This window comes from Lactuca virosa, chromosome 6 (genome assembly GCF_052849685.1).
Source record: "Lactuca virosa cultivar CGN04683 chromosome 6, Lactuca_virosa_CGN04683_v6, whole genome shotgun sequence".
NCBI classification, from domain to species: Eukaryota; Viridiplantae; Streptophyta; class Magnoliopsida; order Asterales; family Asteraceae; genus Lactuca; species Lactuca virosa.
Window position 1 is genome coordinate 224,148,132 of NC_136431.1, and position 26,465 is coordinate 224,174,596.

Genomic DNA, 26,465 nt, shown 5'->3' on the forward strand with positions numbered 1-26,465 from the left:
CTTCGTCTTGACGAGATGCAAGATGACACCCAGCACCATACTGAAGCCCTTCAAAGGCAACTTTGTGCTGCTGAATCAGAGATCAGAGAACTGAGGGAGCACCAAGCTACCCAAGAAAGACGTTGGAAAGCGCAAGACGAAGCAAAACCTAGCAATCGTCGTAGAAACCGTCGCAAGTAGTGTTCGCACTACTTCTACTTTCTACTTTCTATATCGAATGTGTATACTACTTTCTATGTTATGTACAAATCAAGTATCAATAAAACGATAAGCACTTTACTTCAACAAGAGTTATTACAGTTTTCATAATCATCTTATTCCAAAGTTTTGGATCACAGAAACGCTCCAGTGTTATTTTTCATGCTTTCACTACGACCGCGGAAATGTTATTTTCAGTAGGTCGGTTTGATGTTGACACTTTCTCAGTATTGGAGTATATTATAATCCTGCTTTATGGTCAAGTTTTCTGGACCTTATATACTTAATATACCAATACAGTTGACATGTACATTCATACTTTTTGAAAAATAACCATTCAATTTCATATTATCCTGTTGCAAGTTGTACTTGCAGTGGATTTCTATTTCCAATTCTTTGTAAGATTCATGTTGAATTAAGTGTTTAGTTCAGAGATATCAAATTCATATTCCTTCTTGATATCTCACTATCTTTTTATCTATTTGACTTTTATAGCAAGAGATGCCTCCTCGTAGAAATCCAAGACGTATCAACACCAATGAAGCACCGACGCCACCCCCACCACCACCTCATTAATTCGATCCCGCTATGTTTCAAGCGGCGGTCACGGCGGCTGTAGCGACTGCCATGTCTCACGTTCATACTCCTGGTGTTAGTGGGTCGGGAGTCGGTGCACATCCTTCTAACCATGGCGAAAGTCATGGGCATTCGCGAGAGTGCACTTATAAGGATTTCTCTAATGCCAAACCCAGGACCTTTAATGGGACTGGGGGAGTTATGGCACTAAGGCAGTGGATAGAAAAGACGGAAGCAATCTTTGAAATTTGCTCCTGTCCTGAGGGTAGCAAGGTTAAATTTACTGCCTGTACTTTTTCTGATAGGGCTCTAACGTGGTGGAATGGCCACATTAAGTCACTTACTCTAGTTGTGGCTAATTCCATCAGCTGGGAGAGCCTAAAAGCCATGTTAATGCGGGAATACTCCCCGCGAGGGGAGATACAGAAACTGGAGCAAGAACTATGGGCTCTTACAATGGTTGGTTCTGATATATCAACCTATACCAATAGGTTCTGTGATCTGGCAATTCTTTGCCCGGATATGGTTCCTATCGAGAGCAAAAAGATTGAGAGATACATTTGGGGTATGTCGCCCCAAATTCAGTCAAGTGTTTTAGCTTCAAAGCCTATTACTTTTGACAGTGCCAAAGAACTGGCACAATCTCTTATCGACCACGGAGCCCGTCAAAACTCTGTGGTCTCTGCTCCAGAACAACCCAGGAAGAACAACAACAACATCAAGAAGAGGGTTTGGAACAAGGGGAAGGGCAAATCTCCTCTGGAACCAGCAAAGAAGCAACAAGTAGTGGCAGTCCATGCTACTACTGTACCTGCTACCATACCCGCTACTGTACCTAATGCTGTTCCCAATAATTTTGCACCAACAAAGCCCTATGCTGGTACCCTCCCTAAATGCAACAAGTGCAATTTTCACCACAATGGAAATTGCCGAGACCTACAGTGTCGTAACTGCAACAGGAAAGGGCATACTGCCCGATTCTGTAAAATGCCACCCCAACCACTTAACCAAGCACCTGCCGCTGGAGTAGGCCGAGCATGCTACCAATGCGGTGATGTGGGGCACTTCACGAAGGATTGGCCAAAAGCTAGAAATGTCGGTGGAGTTGGGAGAATACTAGCCCTGGGTCATGAAGAAGCGGTGGCAGACTCTGCTGTGGTCATGGGTACGTTCCTTGTCAATAATACTTATGCATGCATTCTATTTGATTGTGGTGCTGAGAGGAGCTTCGTGAGCCATAATTTTAAACACCTACTAAATCAAAACTCTCAACCACTTAATGAAACATTTACAGTAGAAATGGCTAACGGGAAATCTGAATCCACCAATGATATATACATAGGATGTATCCTTACTTTGAATGACTTGTCTTTTCCAATAGACCTTATGCCGGTCTCTATCAAAAGTTTTGACATCATAATAGGTATGGATTGGTTGTGCCCCAACCATGCCGACATCCTATGTTATGAAAGAGTTGTTCGTTTGAACTTACCAACTAACGAAACTCTTGTTATCTATGGCGACAAACCCGGAACGAACCTTAGGATCATTTCTTGCATCAGGGCACAGAAGTACCTTCGCAAAGAGTACTGTGCTTTCTTAGCTCACTTCGTAGACAAAAAGCAAGAAATAAAAGATATCGCGAGCATTCTAGAGGTTTGCAACTTTCCCGATATCTTTCCCGATGATCTTCCAGGAGTACCTCCCGAACGACAAGTCGAATTCTGAATCGACTTAATCCCTGGAGCTACCCCTGTAGCCAAATCCCCCTATCGTCTTGCACCTTCTGAAATGCAAGAATTATCCAGCCAACTTAACGAACTCCTTAGTAAACGTTTCATAAGACCAAGCTTTTCACATTGGGGAGCACCGGTTTTGTTCGTAAAGAAGAAGGATGGATCATTCCGCATGTGCATAGACTACCGCGAGCTGAATAAACTTACCATCAAGAACCGATACCCTCTACCTCACATTGACGATCTGTTCGACCAACTTCAAGGTGCGAGCTACTTCTCGAAGATAGACTTAAGATCCGGGTATCACCAATTACGGATTTTGGAGGAAGACATTCCCAAGACCGCGTTTAGAACTCGTTATGGTCATTACGAGTTTATTGTGATGCCATTCGGATTGACGAATGCACCTGCTGTGTTCATGGATCTAATAAACAGAATGTGTCGTCCATTCCTGGAAAAATTCGTCATAGTCTTCATCGACGATATCCTTGTCTATTCAAGAAGCAAAGAAGAACATGGCCAACATCTTCGTCAAATATTACAAACCCTTAGGACCGAAAAACTTTATGCGAAGTTTTCAAAGTACGAGTTTTGGATTAGGAAGGTTGAATTCCTAGGTCACGTGTTCAGTTCAGAAGGAATACACGTGGACCCTTCCAAAATCAAAGCAATTGAAAATTGGCCAGCACCCACGACTCCTACAGAAATCCGACAATTCTTAGGTCTTGCTGGCTACTATCGCAGGTTCATCCAAAATTTCTCCCGAATCGCTAAACCACTTACCACCCTTACGCAAAAGGGTGTAACCTACAACCGGGGAGAGAAGCAAGAAACCGCATTCCAAACGCTCAAACAAGCCTTGTGCAGTGCACCGATCCTGTCCCTACCCAAAGGGACAGAGGAATTTATAGTGTACTGTGATGCTTCAAATCAAGGGCTTGGGTGTGTACTTATGCAAAGAGGAAAGGTTATCTCCTACGCCTCACAACAACTCAAGACGCATGAAGTCAACTATACAACACACGACCTTGAACTAGGAGCGGTGGTGTTTGCTCTAAAGATTTGGAGACATTACCTATATGGCACGAAATGCACAATATTCACGGACCATAAAAGTCTCCAGCATATCTTCAATCAGAAAGAGCTGAACATGAGACAACGACGATGGGTAGAGCTACTGAACGACTACGAATGTGAAATTCTTTATCACCCTGGTAAAGCAAACGTAGTAGCTGATGCCCTTAGCAGAAAAGAATACTCGGGACGCCGAGTAAAGTCGTTGACCATGACAATCCATTCACATCTGTCCACACAAATCAAAGAAGCTCAAATGGAAGCCTTGAAACCCGAAAACGTGGCAGGTGAAACCCTGAAAGGAATGGATAAAAACTTCGAAGTCAGGGATAATGGAGTTTATTATTTCATGAACCAGATCTGGACACCAAAGTTTGGTGGTTACAGAGATGTGGTTATGAATGAAGCACACAAAACCCGATACTCCATTCATCCGGGTTTAGACAAGATGTATCTGGACCTTAAGAAACTATATTGGTGGCCTAACATGAAGGCCGAAATCGCTACCTTTGTGGCCAAGTGTCTTACTTGTGCCAAAGTTAAGGTAGAATACCAGAAACCTTCAGGTTTATTATAACAACCTGAAATCCCTGAATGGAAGTGGGAGCAGATTACAATGGATTTCATAACCAAATTACCCAAGACTTCGGGTGGTTATGATACTATTTGGGTAATCGTCGACAGATTAACTGTCACACCCCCAAACCAAGGATGGCGGAAACGTCCGGGGGTGGAGGACTTCATGTATAGTATCACAACAACGAGTATAATAGTGCTCAAAGTAATTACAACCAATCATAAATATAATTGAAAAAGTTACACTAAAGCATAGGTTTACATGATTCAAATCAATTACATTATGATGACAAAATGAACTGTTTGACGATTTATCGTCCCATCCTCAAAAGCTGTTGATTTCCTGTTTCACTGAATTCCTGAGAATACAAGTAGTTTTGAAAAGTGTCAACAATTAAGTTGGTGAGTTCATAATCTTTTGATAGTAAGAGTTTGAAAACCGATCTTTGTAATGAGTTGTATGTTACCAAGAAAAATCCAATATTTTCCTTATTAAGTGAAGTGAATGCTTCTATGTTATATGATAATGAACCCTAGAAAGACCCATATATTCCTTCTATAATTGCTCAGTGTATATAAGTTATATAAGATTTTAAGTTAAATAAACCGTTGAATATAATGGGTCTGCCCTAAGTCCACAACCCAACGAGGAAAGGAGATGAGGCGGGCCCACCAATTCTAAGTCGATTGTGACTAGACTCTTATATAACTCTATCATATACACTTGGCAATTATAGATGAAGTCTCACAATTTTAGATGAAATATAGTTTTAATATCATAAAAACTATTTTGTGTGAACTTGGTACTTTGTATTTGTACCCCTTTTTGGTACGAAACCGATACTTTGTATTTGTACCCCTTTTCGTATGAAAACCGGTACTTTGTATTTGTACCCCTTTTTGGTATGAAACCGGTCCTTTGTATTTGTACCCCTTTTTGGTACGAAACCGGTACTTTGTATTTGTACCCCTTTTCATATGAAAACCGGTACTTTGTATTTGTACCTCTTTTTGTGTAAATCCGGTACTTTGTATTTGTACCCCTTTTTGGTATGAAACCGGTACTTTGTATTTGTACCCCTTTTTGGTACGAAACCGGTACTTTGTATTTGTACCCCTTTTCGTATGAAAACCGGTACTTTGTATTTGTACCCCATTTGTATGATAACCTTTTGTAATAAGTTCGTAATGTAAATGAAACATAAACTATACCTATTATAGTTTATCATAATGTTTGTAATGTACATGCAACCTAACTATACCTATTATAGTTCATCAAAACAAGGGTAGTAGTAGTAATGTATGTAAACTATACTTAACATAGTTTATCCAAATGTTTGTATGTAATGGATGTACTTTGATTATAACAATTTGTTATTTCTATGCTTTATCTAGCGAAATCCATTTGTTAACTGTTGTATGTCCTTATACTAGGACAAAATGTCATATAATGCAATAACATATAACCACATAAAGATATACACCTTGCTCAACATGTTACAAGGTGTAATGAAATTGATAGCATTTTTCTGTTGTTAACAATTTCTATTACTGTTCTTAGAAAATTTGTAGAAAAATCATCAGAGGTCCAAATCCGAATCCGTAAATTCTGAGAGTTTGGAAAATGAGTCTAGTTTGTTCGTAAATTTTCTCACGATTTTTAGTGACCTCCAACTTAGGTGAAAACGTCCATAATCACAGACTGGTCCGGATTGGTTCTTGAAATGATAGGCAGTTTTGTAAAAATCACCATAAATTGTAGAACAATCTTATGGAGATGTGCAAGTACCCATTTTAAAGCTAAGAACTTGAACTACTTGCACCTTGTACAGTTTTGAAAACAAAAATGTTTAAGTTGACCAAAACAGTCCGTGAATGGAGTCCAACTTTTCTGATGAAAGCTGTTAGAAGAATTTAGTTGTGTTCTTGGTGTTTTAACTTGTATTCCCCCCCTTAAAACATAAGAAAACATGAAAATGTAGGGGTATGAACTCACCTTATGTGATTTCAGTAGATGAATGTTGGAGAAGGGAAGTGTTCAACTCAAGAACACTTGAAGATGCCTTGAAGATTTTTGAGAATCTAACATCAAAGTGATGGAGTTTGTGTAAGCAATCGATGATTGGAGTAGAATGAAGTGTAATAATCACAAGGTGGATGAATTATACTTACCAAGAGTAGAATAAAGCTTGATGATCAGCCTTGGAGTCTCGAAATAGAGAGAAAAAGTTTAAGAGAAAACTTGTGTTTGATTTTTGGTGAAATGAGAGCAAGTGAGTGAAAATGAGGAGAGAGGTTGATTTGCTCCAGCTCTTAGAACGTGGGAGGGGTTATGATTGATGGAAAAGTACAAGGAAGTGACTAGGGATGGTGGGGAGATGTGACTGGTCATAGAGTGGGTGTGGGTGGTTGCTTGTGTCATAGACTAAGAAAAAGTCAACACTCCACCTCTTCTACTTTACCCACTAAATCTTGGATAAGATTTATACCGAAAAACGTGATTAATTAATAAATATGGGGCCTTATATGTTAAAATAAAGTTTTGGGTGAAAATCCCGCGTTAAAATAATTAAAATCGGGCTTAGAACGCAAAACTAGTCGAAAACCGGGAAGAAAAGGCTTTTCTGCGAGACCTCTCGGTCCTGGCCGAGGTTCGGTCCTTGATGCTGCTGGGCCCGAAGGCGAAGGTAGGCTAGGAAGTGAAATGGGGCGAAGGCGAAATGCACCGAAAGGTAGCTTTGGTTCTTCATGCGAGGTTCGGGCCCGAAAGGGAGGTTCGGTTCCGGGGCTTCGGGTTCGGTCTTCTAGCTTTCGGTTCAGCAGGGTTTGGTCCCTAAGAGGACTTTCGACCCTAAGAGGCTTCGGCCCTATAAGGTAGGTTTCGGGTCCTTAAGGGTATTTTACCCGTTTTTACCCCGTTTTAAGCGGTTTTTGACCCGGTTAAGGGTCGGGATGACCCGAAAGACTATAAAAAGTTAAGAGAGATTTTGAGAGAGATTTCACATTCTTGGAGAGATTTGGGGAAGATTTGACATTCTTGGAGAGATTTCTCATACAGAGAGAGATTTGGGAGAGATTTCTTTTGTGACCTTTTTGAGTGTTTGGCTTCGCAACGCAAGGTTCTTACACTATGTTAAGCCTTGTTCTAGTGTTGTACACACTCCCGATGAGTGTGCAATGGTGTGTTATCGTTTTGGTTCAATGTTTAGCATTATTAAGGCTACGGAAATTCGAACACACGAATTTTCCAAATGATGTTTTCTCATTAAAATAGTGCATTGAGTAGTAATTACCTAACGTGAACCCTAATATACAAGGGTTAAATTTAGTTGATCGGTTTGACTTGTTGACTTTGACTTGACCATAATTTGACGGTTGTCACATCATCCCCCCGTTAAGAGGAAATTTCGTCCCGAAATTAGCTTATTGAATGGGACTTCAAGAATCTGGGAAGAGATGTGGATATTTTTGTTTCATCTGATCCTCGCGTTCCCAGGTGAATTCGGGTCCTCGTTTAGCGTTCCAGCGGACCTTCACAATGGGAATACGACTTTGCTTTGTTCTTTTTATCTCCCGATCCATGATTTCTACCGGTTCTTCCACGAGGTGGAGACTCTCTTTGATTTCAATATCGTCGAGTGGTATCACGAGGGTCTCGTCGGATAGGCATTTCTTTAAGTTTGATACGCGGAAGGTAGGATGCACGTGATTTAGTTCTTGTGGTAATCGGAGTTTGTATGCAGCTGGGCCAATCCTGGCAAGGATTTCGAATAGTCTGATGTACCTTGGGTTTAGTTACCCACGTTTACCGAAACGTATCATTCCTTTCCAAGGGGAAACTTTCAGTAGTACTCGATCACCGACCTGGAATTCCAAGGGTTTGCGTCGCTTATCCGCGTAACTCTTTTGCCGATCTCGGGATGCTTTCAGTCCTTCCCGAATTTGAACGATCTTTTTTGTGGTTTCTCTTATTATCTCCGGGCCAGTGAGGGTGCTATTAGGGACTTGTCCCTTATGTAGTTGCGTGTCACCCACTTCAGCCCAGCACAGAGGTGACCTGCACTTACGGCCATAGAGGGCTTTAAATGGTGCACCCTTGATCCTAGTGTGATAACTGTTATTATAGGAGAATTCGACAAGTGGTAAATGGGTATCACATGCTTTACCAAAGTCTATCACACAGTCTCTCAACATGTCTTCCAATGTCTGGATGGTTCTCTTGCTTTGCCCGTTGGTTTGTGGATGGTAGGCCGTACTCATGTCAAGCCTAGTTCCCAGAGATTTCTGTAAGGACTGCCAGAACCGCAAGGTGAATCTACTATCTCGGTCAGAGATAATGGACATTGGTACACCATGCAGTTGCACAATCTCTTTGATGTACGTCCCGGTTAACTTCTCCATCTTGTCTGTTTCCTTTGGTAGAAGGTGCTCGGATTTGGTCAATCTATCAACCTCGAAGCGCTGCAATAGGGCATGCTGTAGTGTTTCTCGTTTGACTAGATCGGTAGGGAGCATACGGGTTTGGTGTATACGACTAGACTTATTCGGATGATAGGGCGTTCACTTGCACTACTGGGTAACCTTGTCCCGAAGTTTGCGGTAGGACTCGTACCTGGTCCATCTATCATTAATTTGCGCATATAGGTCGTATGCATTTAAGGTTGGCAAGGCAGTTGGATGGGTGACTCTGCCCCAAGTCCACAACCAGGCAAGGAACAGGAAATAGGGCGGAATCACACATCCACTGACCGTAGGATCTTAGTTATACATTATCCTCGCCGATACATGTAGTAGTGGTAGACTAACTGTATTCGTCCCAAGCTTCTGTGCTTGAACTTTATCTGCTGCTTGAAGGGTCTCCTGGAAATACTTGCGGTAAGGTTTCGAAAGGTATGATACTCCTCTGGTGAGTGTTTTGGGGTTTTCACAGCGAGAGATGACCTGGAGGTCCGCGCTGGATGTGTTTATGGGAGACGAAGGTTTCGATGTTCAGTGGGTTGGGTGAAGGGTCCTTTCATAGCCGTTAAATCGGGAAGATGAGGGCTACACCAATCGAAATTGAATGGTGACAACAACATCTTTTTAGGTAAAACATGTGTTAAGCTGTATTTGTAAGAAACGCTGATTAGGGTGATAGAGTATCTCGTGTTTCCTTTCGGTGTGCTCCATTTTGTTCGATGTTATTTTTACTGCAGATGATTCATACTAAAGCAACTAGCACTGGTAGTGAGTGGGTTATGATAGCTGGTAATGATACTTGATATCATGATTTCTGACAGGTCACTCTATGATCGAGCGGTATATGCATGTCGTATGAAATTTGATATTGGTGAAATCGTCGAGTGGGTGGCTCCACTCTAATCCCACTACTAGACATCGAACAGGAGTCAGGATGGAATTATTGGTTTCAAGTCTTTAGTATTTTGATTATAATTAATCCCGATGTATGTACAATGTCGTCATATATGAGTGTCTTTGGTTTGATTTGAACGAGAGAGTATTTTAACTACTTTTAGAATGACGGTGATTTTAGCAAGCATACCAAATTCATTACAAACATATGGTACTTAAACGTTTTGTCGTCGGGAACATTGCAAAAGTCCTAGTAAGATTCTTTGTTACCCTTGCTGGTTCGTCTGTCACAGCCCTCCGGCTCCCCCGTCATTCCTCTCAGTTGGACAGTCTCTCTTGAAGTGTCCCGTTTCGCCACATAGGAAGCACACTGGACTTACCTTCGTATTGGTGGTTGAAGTGATGTGCTGAGTCGGGGCCTTGCAGAAATAGACGGTATGTCCTTTCCTGTTGCAGTTGTTACAGTGTAAAATCCGGCAAGCTCCTGTGTGATGGTAGCCACACTGGTTACACCTTGGAAGTGATCCCTCATATGGTCTGACCGGTGTTTGGGTGACAGACCTTGTGGCTAGTACCGAGGCGTGTGTCGCGACTGCTGTTGTAATTGTAGGGGTGGCCATGGGTTGTTGTCTTTTATCGAGTCTTTGGGATTGGTTGCGCTCCTTTTTGTTCCAAAACTTTCGCTTCTTGTTCGTAAGTTTGTGGCCTGAGGCATATTCGTTGGTAGACGCCCGCTGGTGTTCTTCATTGTTAATGCGGTTAGTATTTCTTACACCATCTTCGTGCCTGCTGGCATGGTTAGCATTGAGCTGCGCCATGATGGCTGCCACGGCTGCCGTGACTGCAGCTTGAAAGTAGCAGAGTCTATCTGCAGGGTTGGCGTTTTACTAGTTGGTTGGTTGCCTCTTGGTGAAGACATAGCTCTGTTTCACGATGAAAAACGACTTCGTGAGTGGGGATAATTATCTCAAGTGCATTCTTACGATTTATATTCACATATATAAATTTTTGCACATTGCCATACTATTCTTAGTGTTTCTGCTAACGTTCCTGAGATGGAGTTATGGTAGTGGGTAAAAGTAGGTTTCATACTGGCGTTGAGCTTTACTCATCTAGGGATCATGTTTGTCCAAACACACTTAGCTGAGGAGTTTTGATGGGATCCGGTGTATTAGTGCTCGTATGATCGCACCCTATAGGTCTACGAAGAAAGCACCTTTCCTCCAAAATGTTTAAAGGTGAGACAATAATGAGTTTTTAGAATGGCTATACGTCATGAGTTTTCTAACTAAGTTTATCTTAGTTCATTTTGTAACGTATTTCGGTTGTTTTATGGTGTTCTGAAAACATTTCATAATGAGAATCTATTTATGATAAACTCATGTATTTTAGTAGTTTTGTATCCAAGTGAAACCTTGAGATTTGATCCAACCTTTGAAAGAGAATTGGGAATGATCCCGGAGCTAAATTACCCTAGTCCAACAACTTGACTAGAGTGGGTTTCAGATAGTCTCCTATGATAGTATGATGGAAGTATTTGAACAAAGAATGACACATAATTTAGCCGGCTGACAATATCATTGATGTTTAAGATGTAACAAGCTTGGGAAAATTGACCTTGTAGATGGTCTTATATCACATCCGGAGTAGGAAAGTTTTGGCCGCCTAAGGGCCTAACTAAAAGTACTTACAGTACAAGATAGTTTCATAGAGAATGCCACATAGGACATATATAGGAAAAACGATTCCTTTTTAACAGGGAAAGAAAGTAAGGCATCTACTACTGGCGGCGGTCATCCCTCTGGTGAACCCTCAGTTCAGCCAAATGCCGCTCCATATCAAGCATGTGCCTTTCGTACACCCTCTGGCGTACTCGGAGTTCTATGACTTCAGCTCGTGTTTTAGCCAGTGCTTGCAGCAGGGTTTCATGGTCTCTCTCAGATTTTTCACGAGTGCGCTCAAGGTGATTGGTGTGGATTGTATGCATTCTTGCATTTGCATCAACCTCTGCGATACGATGGAGAGTTGTTCTGCCCTGAATCTTGTTTCGGGCAACTCTACGGACCAGAATTGGAAGAATTTTGTCTGCTGAGCTTCCTTCGCTTATGTTGTAGAAGCTTCGGTCTCCATGAAACGGCATAGGTTGGTGTTGCTCTTCGCTCCAGGTTTCCAAGCACTCTACCCAAGGAGGTGTCGGGCCTTGAAAAGCCGGACGAGGATTAGGATTCGGAATAAGAGCCATCGGGGGCAGGTTCTCCACTTCAGGTTCGGAGTCAGAATCATCAGCAAAGCCTTCAGCTTGGTGACTATCCACAGGGATTGGGTGATCATTCTCTGGCTCCTCTCCGAGCCATCCAACATTGCCATGGTTAGGGTAGTACGAGTCGTCGTGGGGATGGAATCCAGCCATGATATCTTTGCGAGAGAAGGGAGTATAAGAAATAACTTAGTAGACATACTAATTAGATAATTATAAGATGATCTTTATCAGATACTTCAATACTTGTTTAGTGCATACTAGTTATATGTATTCAGGACAGGATAGACCTTCGAATAAGCGACCCTAACTCTAAGTCCACAACCCAACGAGGAACAGGAAGTAAAGCAAAGATCCACAGATTCTAAGTCTATGACGTCCTGGATACATATAATTTTAATGTATCCACTAAGCAATTATTGACCTATTGATAAAAATCTATTTAGTTCTTAGATAAGTAATTATAGTAACACCAAATACCCCTATGGTATTTCATTGTGGTAGTGTTGGTAAGTTTTTTAGACTTGTTGCCACATCACAACCATTCTTGGGCATATGCTAATCACTCCTCAGACTAGCGTAGTTGATCAGGCTATGCCATTCCCAGGACTAACCATACATCCCCAAGCTTACTTGTGATATTCAACAATCGTAATACTTTTGTTCTTGTCATTGTGACACAGATTTTAGTATGAATGCATGCATGTATACTTTTAATAAGAAACTTTTTATTTCTAAAAGTATAGTTATTTGAAAATGTTAAATCAGAGACCTTAGTCCCAATGCATTTATAGTTTGTATATCTTATGTGGTTCGATATACTTAGTTCACTATAAACAATGCTCTGATACCAATCTGTCACACCCCCAAACCAAGGATGGCGGAAACGTCCGGGGGTGGAGGACTTCATGTATAGTATCACAACAACGAGTATAATAGTGCTCAAAGTAATTACAACCAATCATAAATATAATTGAAAAAGTTACACTAAAGCATAGGTTTACATGATTCAAATCAATTACATTATGATGACAAAATGAACTGTTTGACGATTTATCGTCCAATGCTCAAAAGCTGTTGATTTCCTGTTTCACTGAATTCCTGAGAATACACGTAGTTTTGAAAAGTGTCAACAATTAAGTTGGTGAGTTCATAAGCTTTTGATAGTAAGAGTTTGAAAACCGATCTTTGTAATGAGTTGTATGTTACCAAGAAAAATCCAATATTTTCCTTATTAAGTGAAGTGAATGCTTCTATGTTATATGATAATGAACCCTAGAAAGACCCATATTCCTTCTATAATTGCTCAGTGTATATAAGTTATATAAGATTTTAAGTTAAATAAACCGTTGAATATAATGGGTCTGCCCTAAGTCCACAACCCAACGAGGAACAGGAGATGAGGCGGGCCCACCAATTCTAAGTCGATTGTGACTAGACTCTTATATAACTTTATCATATACACTTGGCAATTATAGCTGAAGTCTAACAATTTTAGATGAAATATAGTTTTAATATCATAAAAACTATTTTCTGTGAACTTGGTACTTTGTATTTGTACCCCTTTTTGGTACGAAACCGGTACTTTGTATTTGTACCCCTTTTCGTATGAAAACCGGTACTTTGTAGTTGTACCCCTTTTTGATACGAAACCGGTACTTTGTATTTGTACCCCTTTTCGTATGAAAACCGATACTTTGTATTTGTACCCCTTTTTGTGTAAATTCGGTACTTTGTATTTGTACCCCTTTTTGGTATGAAACCGGTATTTTGTATTTGTACCCCTTTTTGGTACGAAACCGGTACTTTGTATTTGTACCCCTTTTCGTATGAAAACCGGTACTTTGTATTTGTACCCCATTTGTATGATAACCTTTTGTAATAAGTTTGTAATGTAAATGAAACATAAACTATACCTATTATAGTTTATCATAATGTTTGTAATGTCTATGCAACCTAACTATACCTATTATAGTTCATCAAAACAAGGGTACTAGTAGTAATGTATGTAAACTATACTTAACATAGTTTATCCAAATGTTTGTATGTAATGGATGTACTTTGATTATAACAATTTGTTATTTCTATGCTTTATCTAGCAAAATCCATTTGTTAACTGTTGTATGTCCTTATACTAAGACAAAATGTCATATAATGCAATAACATATAATCACATAAAGATATACACCTTGCTCAACATGTTACAAGGTGTAATGAAATTGATAGCATTTTTCTGTTGTTAACAATTTCTATTACTGTTCTTAGAAAATTTGTAGAAAAATCATCAAAGGTCCAAATCCGATTCCGTAAATTCTGAGAGTTTGGAAAATTAGTCTAGTTTGTTCGAAAATTTTCTCACGATTTTTAGTGACCTCCAACTTAGGTGAAAACGTCCATAATCACAGACTGGTCCGGATTGGTTCTTGAAATGATAGGCAGTTTTGTAAAAATCACCATAAATTGTAGAAAAATCTTATGGAGATGTGCAAGTACCCATTTTAAAGCTAAGAACTTGAACTACTTGAACCTTGTACAGTTTTGAAAACAAAAATGTTTAAGTTGACCAAAACTGTCCGTGAATGGAGTACAAATTTTCTGATGAAAGCTGTTAGAAGAATTTAGTTGTGTTCTTGGTGTTTTAACTTGTATTCCCCCCTTAAAACATAAGAAAACATGAAAATATAGGGGTATGAACTCACCTTATGTGATTTCAGTAGATGAATGTTGGAGAAGGGAAGTTTTCAACTCAAGAACACTTGAAGATGCCTTGAAGATTTTTGAGAATCTAACATCAAAGTGATGGAGTTTGTGTAAGCAATCGATGATTGGGGTAGAATGAAGTGTAATAATCACAAGGTAGATGAATTATACTTACCAAGAGTAGAATAAAGCTTGATGATCAGCCTTGGAGTCTCAAAATAGAGAGAAAAAGTTTGAGAGAAAACTTGTGTTTGATTTTTGGTGAAATGAGAGCAAGTGAGTGAAAATGAGGAGAGAGGTTGATTTGCTCCAGCTTTTAGAACGTGGGAGGGGCTGATGATTGATGGAAAAGTACAAGGAAGTGACTAGGGATGGTGGGGAGATGTGACTGGTCATAGAGTGGGTGTGGGTGGTTGCTTGTGTCATAGACTAAGAAAAAGTCAACACTCCACCTCTTGTACTTTACCCACTAAATCTTGGATAAGATTTATCCCGAAAAACGTGATTAATTAATAAATATGGGGCCTTATATGTTAAAATAAAGTTTTGGGTGAAAATATCGCGTTAAAATAATTAAAATCGGGCTTAGAACACAAAACTAGTCGAAAACCGAGAAGAAAAGGCTTTTCTGCGAGACCTCTCGGTCCTGGCTGAGGTTCGGTCCTTGATGCTGTTGGGCCCGAAGGCGAAGGTAGGCTAGGAAGCGAAATGGGGCGAAGGCGAAATGGACCGAAAGGTAGCTTCGGTTCTTCATGCAAGGTTCGGGCCCGAAAGGGAGGTTCGGTTCCGGGGCTTCGGGTTCGGTCTTCTAGCTTTCGGTTCAGCAGGGTTTGGTCCCTAAGAGGACTTTCAGCCCTAAGAGGCTTCGGCCCTATAAGGTAGGTTTCGGGTCCTTAAGGGTTTTTTACCCGTTTTAAGCGGTTTTTGACCCGGATAAGGGTCGGGATGACCCGTAAGACTATAAAACGTTAAGAGGGAGTTTGAGAGAGATTTCACATTCTTCGAGAGATTTGGGGAGATTTGACATTTTTGGAGAGATTTCTCATACAGAGAGAGATTTGGGAGAGATTTCTTTTGTGACCTTTTTGAGTGTTTGGCTTCACAACGCAAGGTTCTTACACTATGTTAAGCCTTGTTCTAGTGTCGTACACACTCCCGATGAGTGTGCAATGGTGTGTTATCGTGTTGGTTCAATGTTTAGCATTATTAAGGCTACGGAAATTCGAACACACGAATTTTCCAAATGATGTTTTCTCATTAAAATAGTGCATCGAGTAGTAATTACCTAACGTGAACCCTAATATACAAGGGTTAAATTTAGTTGATCGGTTTGACTTGTTGACTTTGACTTGACTAGAATTTGACGGTTGTCACATTAACCAAATCTGCACACTTCTTACCAATAAAAGAAACCGACAAGATGGAGAAACTAACCCGAACTTACCTCCGGGATATTGTTAGACTGCATGGTGTACCAATATCTATTATTTCGGACCAAGATAGTAGATTCACCTCTCGTTTCTGGCAGTCTTTACAAAACTCTTTGGGAACTAGGCTGGACATGAGTACAGCCTACCATCCTCAAACCGACGGACAAAGTGAGACGACGATTCAAACACTAGAAGACATGTTGCTAGCTTGCGTGATAGACTTTGGAAAAGCATGGGATATTCACTTACCCCTTGTTGAATTCTCTTATAACAATAGTTATCACACTAGCATTAACGCTGCTCCATTCGAAGCTCTCTACGTCCGCAAGTGCAGATCCCTTCTATGTTGGGCTAAAGTGGGTGACACGCAGCTAGCTAGAGGTCAAACTCCTAACAGTGCTCTCACTGGTCTGGAAATCATTCGAGAAACCACCGAGAAAATCACACAAATTCGGGAGCGACTTAAAGCTTCCAGAGATCGACAGAAAAGCTACGCTGACAAACGAAGAAAACCCTTGGAATTCCAGGTTGGTGACCGCGTCTTGTTAATGGTCTCTCCCTAGAAGGGCATGATACGCTTTGGAAAGCGTGACAAATTGAGTCCAAGGTACATAGGACCCTTCGAAATTCTTGCTAGAATTGGTCCTGTAGCTTACAAACTTCGACTACCCCAAGAACTAAATAACATTCATCCTACCTTCCATGTTTCAAACTTGAAAAAGTGTTTATCTGATGAGACTCTTGTGATCCCACTCCAGGAAATCGAGTTAAACGAGAGCCTCAACTTTGTGGAAGAACCCGTAGAGATTCTAGACAGGGAAGTTAAGAAAACCAAACAAAGCCGTATCCCGATAGTGAAGGTTCGCTGGAATGCAAAACAGGGACCTGAATTCACTTGGGAGCGGGAGGATCAAATGAAACAAAAGTATCCACATCTTTTTCCCTAGTCTACCTGAAATACTAATTTCGGGACGAAATTCTCTCTAACGGGGGGATAATGTAACAAATCGTAATTTCAAACATATGTGATAGTTTAGGTCAATGTATAGTTCTTTTTATAATAATAAAGAGAAATTTTAGCATAATGTGCATATTTACATAATTGACCCTCAAAAATAAATTATTTAGCAATCTCAATTGGGATGAACCAAGTGATGGAGATTGTAATAAGGTTTCCAAAAACATAAAGAACACTAAAATCCGAGTTATAACGAAGAAGTTATGACCAATCGAAAATCCGCGACAAAACCGACAAAACACTTTTCAGTGTAAAAACTGAATTTTTGATAAAAGGCTTTTTAGCCTTAACAATCTAAATGAAAGTTGTAGTTTATGTTAAACCGAGAACTTTCATAAAAGGAACGGAGAAATCTGACTTCGTATGAGGAAGTTATGATTTTTCTAAGTTTCAGTATAGTAGTGTACAACTAAAAACTCGAAATAAAGATCGAGCGATTTTTAGCCGACACAACCTAAACGAGAATTGAAGGTCTCGTCGGTAGTAGTAGAACGGTAAAAAGACAGACGAAAACGGACGTTGGATGAAGAAGTTATGAATTTTTAACGGATTCCCGTCCCGGTCTGTTTAAAATAATAATATTAAAAATAAAGTCAAAATTAGCCGACGAAGTCTAAACGAAAGTCGTAGAGTATGATTTTACCTACGCGTGCATATAAAGAACGCCAAAAACGGAGCTCGTATACGAAAGTTATGATTTTCGCAAGTTTGGCACAAAAATAAAGAAAAAATGGGAAAAAAACCGGGCAATTTCGCATGCCACGTCACCCTCGCACGTGGCAGCTGCTGAGTGGACCGAACCCATGCGTGGCACTTCCTGATTGAACCGCAGCTGAGGTCCACTTAGAAGCGAACAGCTTCGCAAGAGATGCCCCGGAGACACCCCTCGCACACACCTCGGACCCTCCCCTTCGCACGTGTCTCCTTCCCATTGGACCGAGGGTTGGTCCAATCCGAGCCAGCCAGCAGCGAGCCTCCGGTCCGAAGAAGCCCCCTCGCCTCGCCAACTGTCCGGCGCGTGTCACCTTCGCGCAGCTTCGGGTCCGAACCTTCGGACTATATATAGCATGCGAGGGTTCCGGATTTTTTACACTTTTTCACCCCAAAAATCATTCTCTTTCACATTTTCCACTCCCCTAAGCTCATATACAACCCCTAAAGCCCCGGTATCAAGTCTCGAACCCTAAGCAAGCCTCGAAGCCTTGAGATTCCCGAGAAGTAACCTCTCTCCTGTCGAAACTCTGCCCAATTTGAGCCGGTTTCTCGACAAATAAACTCTTTTTAGTGAAACGAAACTCTGTCCGGTTCAGCATCTATCAAGTGAGTTCATACCCCCGTATTTTCATAATTTCTACTGTTTTAAGGGGGGGAATACAAGCATAACACAAGAACTTTGTGTTATAAAATCATGATTCAAATCATGATAAAATAACATTAATTTATCTAAAAATACTCAACACATCAAACTCTTTTATAATCTTATATTTTTCCCCAAAATTCATATTTGTATATATATATATGTATATAAATAAGATTTAAAAGGCTTAGGACTAATAACTCATTCTGGGTCCTTTTCCTTGTTTGGATGTGGGCTTAAAGTACCGGTTACTTGTCCGAGTGTCGTTTAAATTTTACTTATATATAAAATTGTATATGTATATAAATATAATAGTTATTTCATCAGTTTAACTACCTTTGTAACATGCTGAGCAAGGGATTACATGCAAACATGGTTAAATACACAATCAGGGAGTACATATAAATTATAATAGGTATAATTTATACATAGAACAATAATTCATGATACAAGTATACTAGAATACACAAGAAACTAGGGTTTTGATACAGAACAAATCAAGGTTTACACTTATCAAATACATGTTTGGAAATACTAATTCAAGGACATACTGTCAATCATTATTTCAGAATGATTGGGTTTTGATTCAAAGAATATACTGTCAATCATTATTTCATAATGATTGAGTTTTCAAACTAATATACATGTAACGTTTATATGCTTTTTATGAGACACTAGATTCAGGTTGTTTAATTCATTTTAGACAACATAGAAAAGTCCTGACATTATAACCAGAATCTCCAGCCGGGGATCGAAACAAGCGTGTGTAGATCTATATCGGGATTGACAACCGCGCACTCAGGCTGCTAACTACAGTTAGATGAGTGGCAATTGTTATCACCAGTTTAAACGCGCACAAAGCGTTTGTTTCGGGCCATCAGTCATAGTATGGTTATAATAACTCATTAAAAAGATATTAACAATACGTTAGTGTATAAATAACTAAACGAAAGTACACCTTCAAAGTACTAGTTTACAGAATACAAAATACAAAGATTCAATACACTTTTCAACAACAGCTGGTGGAGCCAGGCACACTCTCAGTTACAAGTTTTCATAAGTAATACAAATACAAAACATTAATACACATAGAAAGGTTTTATGGGAATAAAACTACTTTTCATATACAAACAGAAAATATAGGATTTTCTGGAACAGTTTAAATATACAAGATACAGAGATACTCTTTCAAACATAAACATTTATGCACTCACTCAACTTTATGTTGATACTCTCTTTTCAAATTACTTGTATTCTCAGGGAAATAATACACAGGTACTCCCCGAGCTTTTGAGAAGATGGAGCTTTGTTGAGTCATATCTTCTTTTGTATAACTATATTTTGGTTCAATATACAATGATTGAACACATGTAAATATTTATATTTTATTAAATACAATGGTTTTTTCTACTTTGATTACTATGATGCATGTGTTGTGATACTACAATTCAAGTCCTCCACCCCCAGACGTTTCCGCCGTCTGGTTTGGGGGTGTGACAAAATGCGCGTCATGGAAGGCCCTGTCATAACGAGAGACGACACGCTTTTTCGCGTCGTCTATAGACGACGCGCATTTACGACGCGCATTTACGACATGCATTTACGACACACAGTTATGACACGCGTTGCGTATCAAGGAAAGCCCTGTCATAAATAAAGATGACACGCATTTGCGTGTCGTAACCTTACGGCGCCCGTGTTTATGACACGCAGAGCGTATCAAGGAAGCCCATGTCATAAAGTAAGACGACACGCCGTTGCGTGTCGTAACATGATGACGTGCCTTTACGACTCGCAATGTGTATCATTAAATCTACTATCATAAACAAAGATGACACGCATTTGCATGTCATAAATTCCAGCTGCTAGTGACTATACACCATTACGACGTGGATTTATGACACACATTTACAACGTGAATAAACATAATAAAAAACAAATATATATACCAAAACATTCATTTTCATCTAAACGTCAAACAAGTTACCTAACAACATTACATATATGTGGAATTACCTAAGTTACACTAGATGTCAAGTTACCTAAGTAACATTACTAAAAGTTAACAAAAACAGGTACACATGGGTGTCAAAAGACTACCTAGCATTACACCACATGTCAAAAGACCATACCTAGCATTTCACTGTTAGGCATAACATTGTTTTGCGGATACATTGTCAAAAGACCATACATATCATCGATAAATGAAGCCCGTAACAAAATCTGACCATTCTTCACGTATCTCATCGATATCATCAGTTGTGCACTCAACTTTGCCATCCCCGATGTGTTAAAAATGTTGCATATTGTTTTTATTAATAAAAAATAGCATATTAACATATTCTATAACAGTAAGTTGCTATATTTAACAAATAAGCATAAAATGTAAGTTATTCTTTCATAATAGAGCATTGTACCTTCAAATGAATGAAAGCACATTGTTATTTTTGCATGTAACCTAATATTTCAATTATAATTGTGAGAGTAGGATGCCATAAAATGATCCTTTTTCAATTCCTTTCCTATTAAATTATAGTAATGAAAGTATAATGCTATATCCTTACATTGTCTTTGACCAACACTTCAATTCCTTCTTCCACTATCTCCTTCATGAACCTTAGCATGTAGTAGCCACATTCGGTAGATCCGGGCTAAACTGGACACTACACAATTACATATAAAATGATCATTGAAATTGATCCAAAAAATAAAGTTAAAACTGTAATTTCAATAAGGAATTAAGTGCTGACCGTAACATTAACCCAATTTTGTTTAACCCTTTTGTTGGATCCACTTTGTGTGGCGTACATAACCATTGCCCTATAAAAAAACATTAACAAATAGGTGTTTATTGTATTCACATCAAATGTTTTGATAATTTATATTACTTACGAATCAACAATTTGCTTCAACTGCATATTGAAATTGCCAGAACTCAAGGAATCAAAATAATAGCAAGTATCCGATTTCATGTCTAGTACACCCAATACCCAATGTCTTCTACAAAAAACACAAACAAAATTAAGTCAAATAACATAATTGCAGTCATTTTCAAAATAAAATGTCAAAATCAAATTCGGGATTGTAGGGCATAAAGATGATGTCATTACCCTTTCTACTAGACAACTGATCTGCTAAACCTCTGCTTGCATCATCAATATTCTTAGATTTCCCTTTACGCGTACTTGGCGATATTAATGTCGGGTTCACAAAGCAAATTCGATGATCTCTTTCTGGGGGGCATACTTCATTTTGTTAAACAACACCCTGTTATTTAAATTAAACAAATTTTGTTTTAAGATACAATGTTATTTAAATTAAATTTCTTTCACTTACATCTTATAAGACACAATGACAACACCAGTCAGCTCATCCATTGTAAGAACCGCTTCAAAATCATCCCAAGTTAAGTACGTGTAACTATCGTACCCAAAAAGATCGTTCTCACTCTGCACTTTTATAGAATCAACCTTTGTAACTTGTCCATCAGCCATCATTGCAGTCATTTTCAAAATACTACTCTTCTCAATCCTTATCCTTGTCTTCATCTGTGCTCTACTTCACCTTCTTTACAAGGTCACATTTTCTTTCTCCTTCTTTTTAATCTTCTTTTCTATTCCATTCCCTTCTTCGATATCATCCACTTCTTCCACATCACATGGTTCTTTTTGTTCATCAACCATTTTTCCTATCCCTTTTTCTTTCTTATTACTTCTTATTTCTTCTTTTAAAGGTGTTGCACCTTCCTTCACTCGTGTTGCATCTTTCTTCACTGGTGTTGCATGTTTTTTCACAGGTTTCGCCACCACTTTTCCCTACAAAAAATATCAAAAATACAGAATGAAACATGAATCATTTACTGAAGTTGAAAAGGAACTCACTCAAATATCAGAAAAAATAAGAAAACCAAGGGCAAATCTATGAAAACTTTGTATGTTTTAAATCTGTGAAAATTACCAGGTCAGTGCATTGAATAACTAAGTGTCTTGGCCAACTTAGTATGTGTCCCAGTCCATCTTTGACCTTCACAATGAACTCCTCTTCAAGTGGAATGGGTATTGAATCTTCTCCTTGTAAAATTGTTTCCATCATAACTTCAATGTTTTCATCTGTTACATAAACGCAAAAATAATTAAGATCCAATCTTCTAAAAAATGAAAATATATAAATAGTAATAATGCAAATATTTTTCAAAATACCCGATGCACTATATTTCATTATGGTTCCTTTAGCAACTACATTTAAAGCAAATTCAATCGCAAGAAGACATGAATTATCCTACCAAAATATAGTATGTTAGTTTGTAGAAAAAGAAAATAATTTAAATATATTTTTCATAATTGTCTTCAAGGACATACAAGTGATTCATCCAGTGGTTCTTTTTCAACAACTTCAATGACGCCCCCTACTTGGCAACTTGCGGCTTCAGAAACATTAAGTACACCTCTTTTTAGTGTCTCCAAGTCATCTTCAAGTTTGTTGATTCGTTTATCCACCCTCTCGTTCTCAATCTCCAAGTAAAACTTAACATTCTTGGGTAAATAAAAGTATTGTTGTGGCGTTATAAATTTACCCATCCCTCGTACACACCCACGTTGTTCCTGAGTACCCAAGGCCTCTGTAAGCACATCATGTGTTCCACATGTAACCTTTCCAAAGCTTCCCGATTTCTGCAACTCATCCTGTAAAAAAATTGGGACAAATGTTATTTTTTTTATATATTTGGCAATCAATGAATCTTACAATTTTATCAACAATCTTGTTCACATCTGATTCGTATCCTCCTGTCTTCAACTCTCTTACTTTTTTCCACAACAGTTTCCTATCAATCTCCTGTTCCGTCTTGCCGGTTTCTTGTAGCTAAATTATCAAGAATAACAAAGTCAATTAACATAAATATATACAAATAAAATAATCAATACTTAGTGGGAATCATACAATGTCATTAATGAGTCCGACATATCCCTTTCTGCTCAAACGATGATTGTAGTTATGATGTGCACGGGTATTTTTAGCTTTCGTACTTTTCTCCTGCATTAGAAACATTAAAATTGTAACTACAAACTTTTAACTTTCCACTTTTTTGTAATTCTATGGGATACAAATGCATATAAGAAAAGTTTAACAAACCTCCCACTTTTTTGTAACCCTATGGGATACAAAAACTTTCCAGTCTTCTTTCTTTATAAATGGATAATCTTTCGGAGGTTTGAATAGATTTGCCTTGGGATCCTTACTTTGGTTCTTAATGAACTTGGCATATAAATAATGTTTGAAATTTCTCCACTTCTTCCCGATCGATTGGAGAGTTTGCTTCCGGCTCTTTAGGTCACTACAAACTTTTCCTAAAACATAAAAAAAGGGTTAGTCCATAACCAAGGACAAAAATAGATCTGAAGAGGGACAAAAACAAAAACAGTGGATAATATAACTTGGTTAAAAAACGGGGACAAAAACAGATCTGAACAAAGGTAATAACAGGGAGAAACAGAGATTTACCAAAACATATTGCCTTAACCCTTCCAACCAGGACTCATAGGTTATGGGAACAATTGTTCTTGCAACCAAACCCTCAAAAGTAGACAGTTTTGTGGCTTCCTTTCCAACCGGGACACCTTTTTTATTGTAAGTGACTACAAGTTTAAATTTATTAGCTTTTGCCTTTGTTGCTGGACCTCTTTGTTTGGAGTCCTCATCATGATCAGAAGCTGAATCCGATTACATGTCACAAAAACACAACCTGTTTCAACAAGATTCAAATAAAATTAAGTACATTGTTATTTGTTGTAGTTGGAAAAAAATTAATCACATTCAAAATCTGAAATAAAAACATACCAAAAACTTTATTATTCTGCAAAAAAATATTTAAACTAATATGCCCTTGCCATTCGGGCGCGTACACAAAAAATCATCATCAAGGTCTAATAAAGCGGAGTCTTGTGTTAAATCAAAAGTAGCATCAAATTCCAACATATCATCAGTTTCACCATTTGATCCATACTTGTACATCCTATGTGGTGTGAATCCGACAACATGCAAATTCTCATCTTGTTGATCTTGAACATAAAAAACCTGTTTGACTTGACTAGCTAATACGAAGGGTTCAGACTTATGACCAAGCCTATCAAAGTTAACTACCGTGAATCCTAAATCATCCCTTTTTACTCCACGACTATCAACCCAATCACACATGAATACAGGAATAGTAAACATTCGATAATCAAGATCCCATATCTCCTTTATACGACCGAAGTAAGTAACAACACCATACACAAGATTGGAGTCTTTTGCACTAGCAATCTGCATAGTATGTGCAAGTAAAGATACTCCACTACATTGAGTTGTTCTAGACTCATCTCGAGATGTTGTATGAAAATGATACTCATTTATGGCAAAATCGCTATATTTACTAACCGCAAAATTAGGCCCTTTGGCCAACCAACGAACATCATCACAAATATCTTCCCCGTTAGCCAAACGTTTTCCAACCTATTAGAAAAATATCTAATTAATGTAATTCAAAAAAAATTATTAAAAATATTGTAATTCTAACAATCTTATTTTCAAAATAAACCTCTTTCTTAAACCAACTAATAAATGTCTGATTATGTTGGCTCTGCAACCATGTACTCTTGCGAGCGTGACGGGGGTTGCGATCCTTCAATTCCAACATATGTTGCCTGAAGTGTATTACAAGTTAGAAGAATGTTTTATATGATAGATAATGGTTTAAGAGTATACAGTTTCATGTAATTATTACTCTATATATGGCTCCACAACAGCAGTGTTTCGTAATACATAAAGATGAGCTTGATCAAGTAACTGAGCATCTACAACATCGATTGTAGCCTTTGATAATGGCTTGCCGCTGCGGATTCTTTCATCAACACGTTCATGAGGATTGCCAATTGATTTCATGTTTTTTAAGTAGTCTGAACAAAATTCTAAGGCCTCCTCCACCACCTAACACTCTGCAATGCAACCCTCGGGTCGATGATGATTTCTTACATACCCTTTAAGTGTTTTCATGTTTCTTTCAAATGGATACATCCACCTAAAATGAAAAGGCCACACAACCTCACTTCTCTAACTAAATGCACCATCAAGTGAGTCATGACATTGAAAAATAAAGGAGGAAGTACTTCTCTAACAAACATAATGTCAATATGATGTCACTTTGCAACTTGCCTAGCTTACTAACATCAACTACTTCACTACACAACTCATTGAAAAAATGTCACAGGCTTAGGATTGTTCTCCGTACCTTCACATCTAACACCCCTTTGATTGCAAAATGGAGAAATTGTTGCATTAGTACATGACAATCATTAGACTTCAAACCATTCATCTTTGAAACATCATCCGACACGAGATTCTTGAAATTAGAGCAATACCCATGAGGAACTTTTATGTTAGACAGTGTATCATAAAATAGATGTTTCTCTGCGGAATTCAATGTGTACTTGGCAGGCGGAATCCAATGTCGATCCCCTTTTGGTTGAGGTCGTAATTCAGTCTTAATGCCCAACGCTTCAAGATCTTGTCGTGCTTTTAATCCATCCTTCGTCTTGTGAGGCAAATCCAACGCCGTCCAATAAAGACTATCGGTCACATTTTTTTGTATGTACATGAGATCTAACTGATGGCGAACAGGCAACTTCTTCCAATATTCAAGTTCAAACAATATTGACTTTTTATGCCAAAATTTAGATCTCTCGTCGATACTTTCTTTTTTCTTTTTTGACTTTTCCTTCTTTGGCGTTTCCTTCTTTGACACTCCCTTCTTTGACTTTATCTTCTTTGATCCTACCTTCTTTGACTTTATCTTCTTACCCCATGTAGTCTCAAATCCCACCAGATAGTCATAAATATCTTCACCTGATGATGGTTGTGGCATAAAATCGTGCTCCTGTTGATTGTTGAAATGTTTTTTTTCTTTTACGAAAAGGATGTTCAAGTGGTTGGAATCTTCTATGCCCAAGTAAGCATACTTTTTTGGACTTTGGCAAACATTGTGAACAAGTATTCTTTGAACATATTGGACAAGCATAATAACCTTTGGTAACACACCGTGAAAGATTACCATATGCGGGAAAGTCACTTATAGTCCAAAGTAATATTGCTCTTAGATTGAAGTATTCTTTCTTATAAGAACCAAAAGTCTCAAAGCCAGTTTCCCACAAGAGCTTTA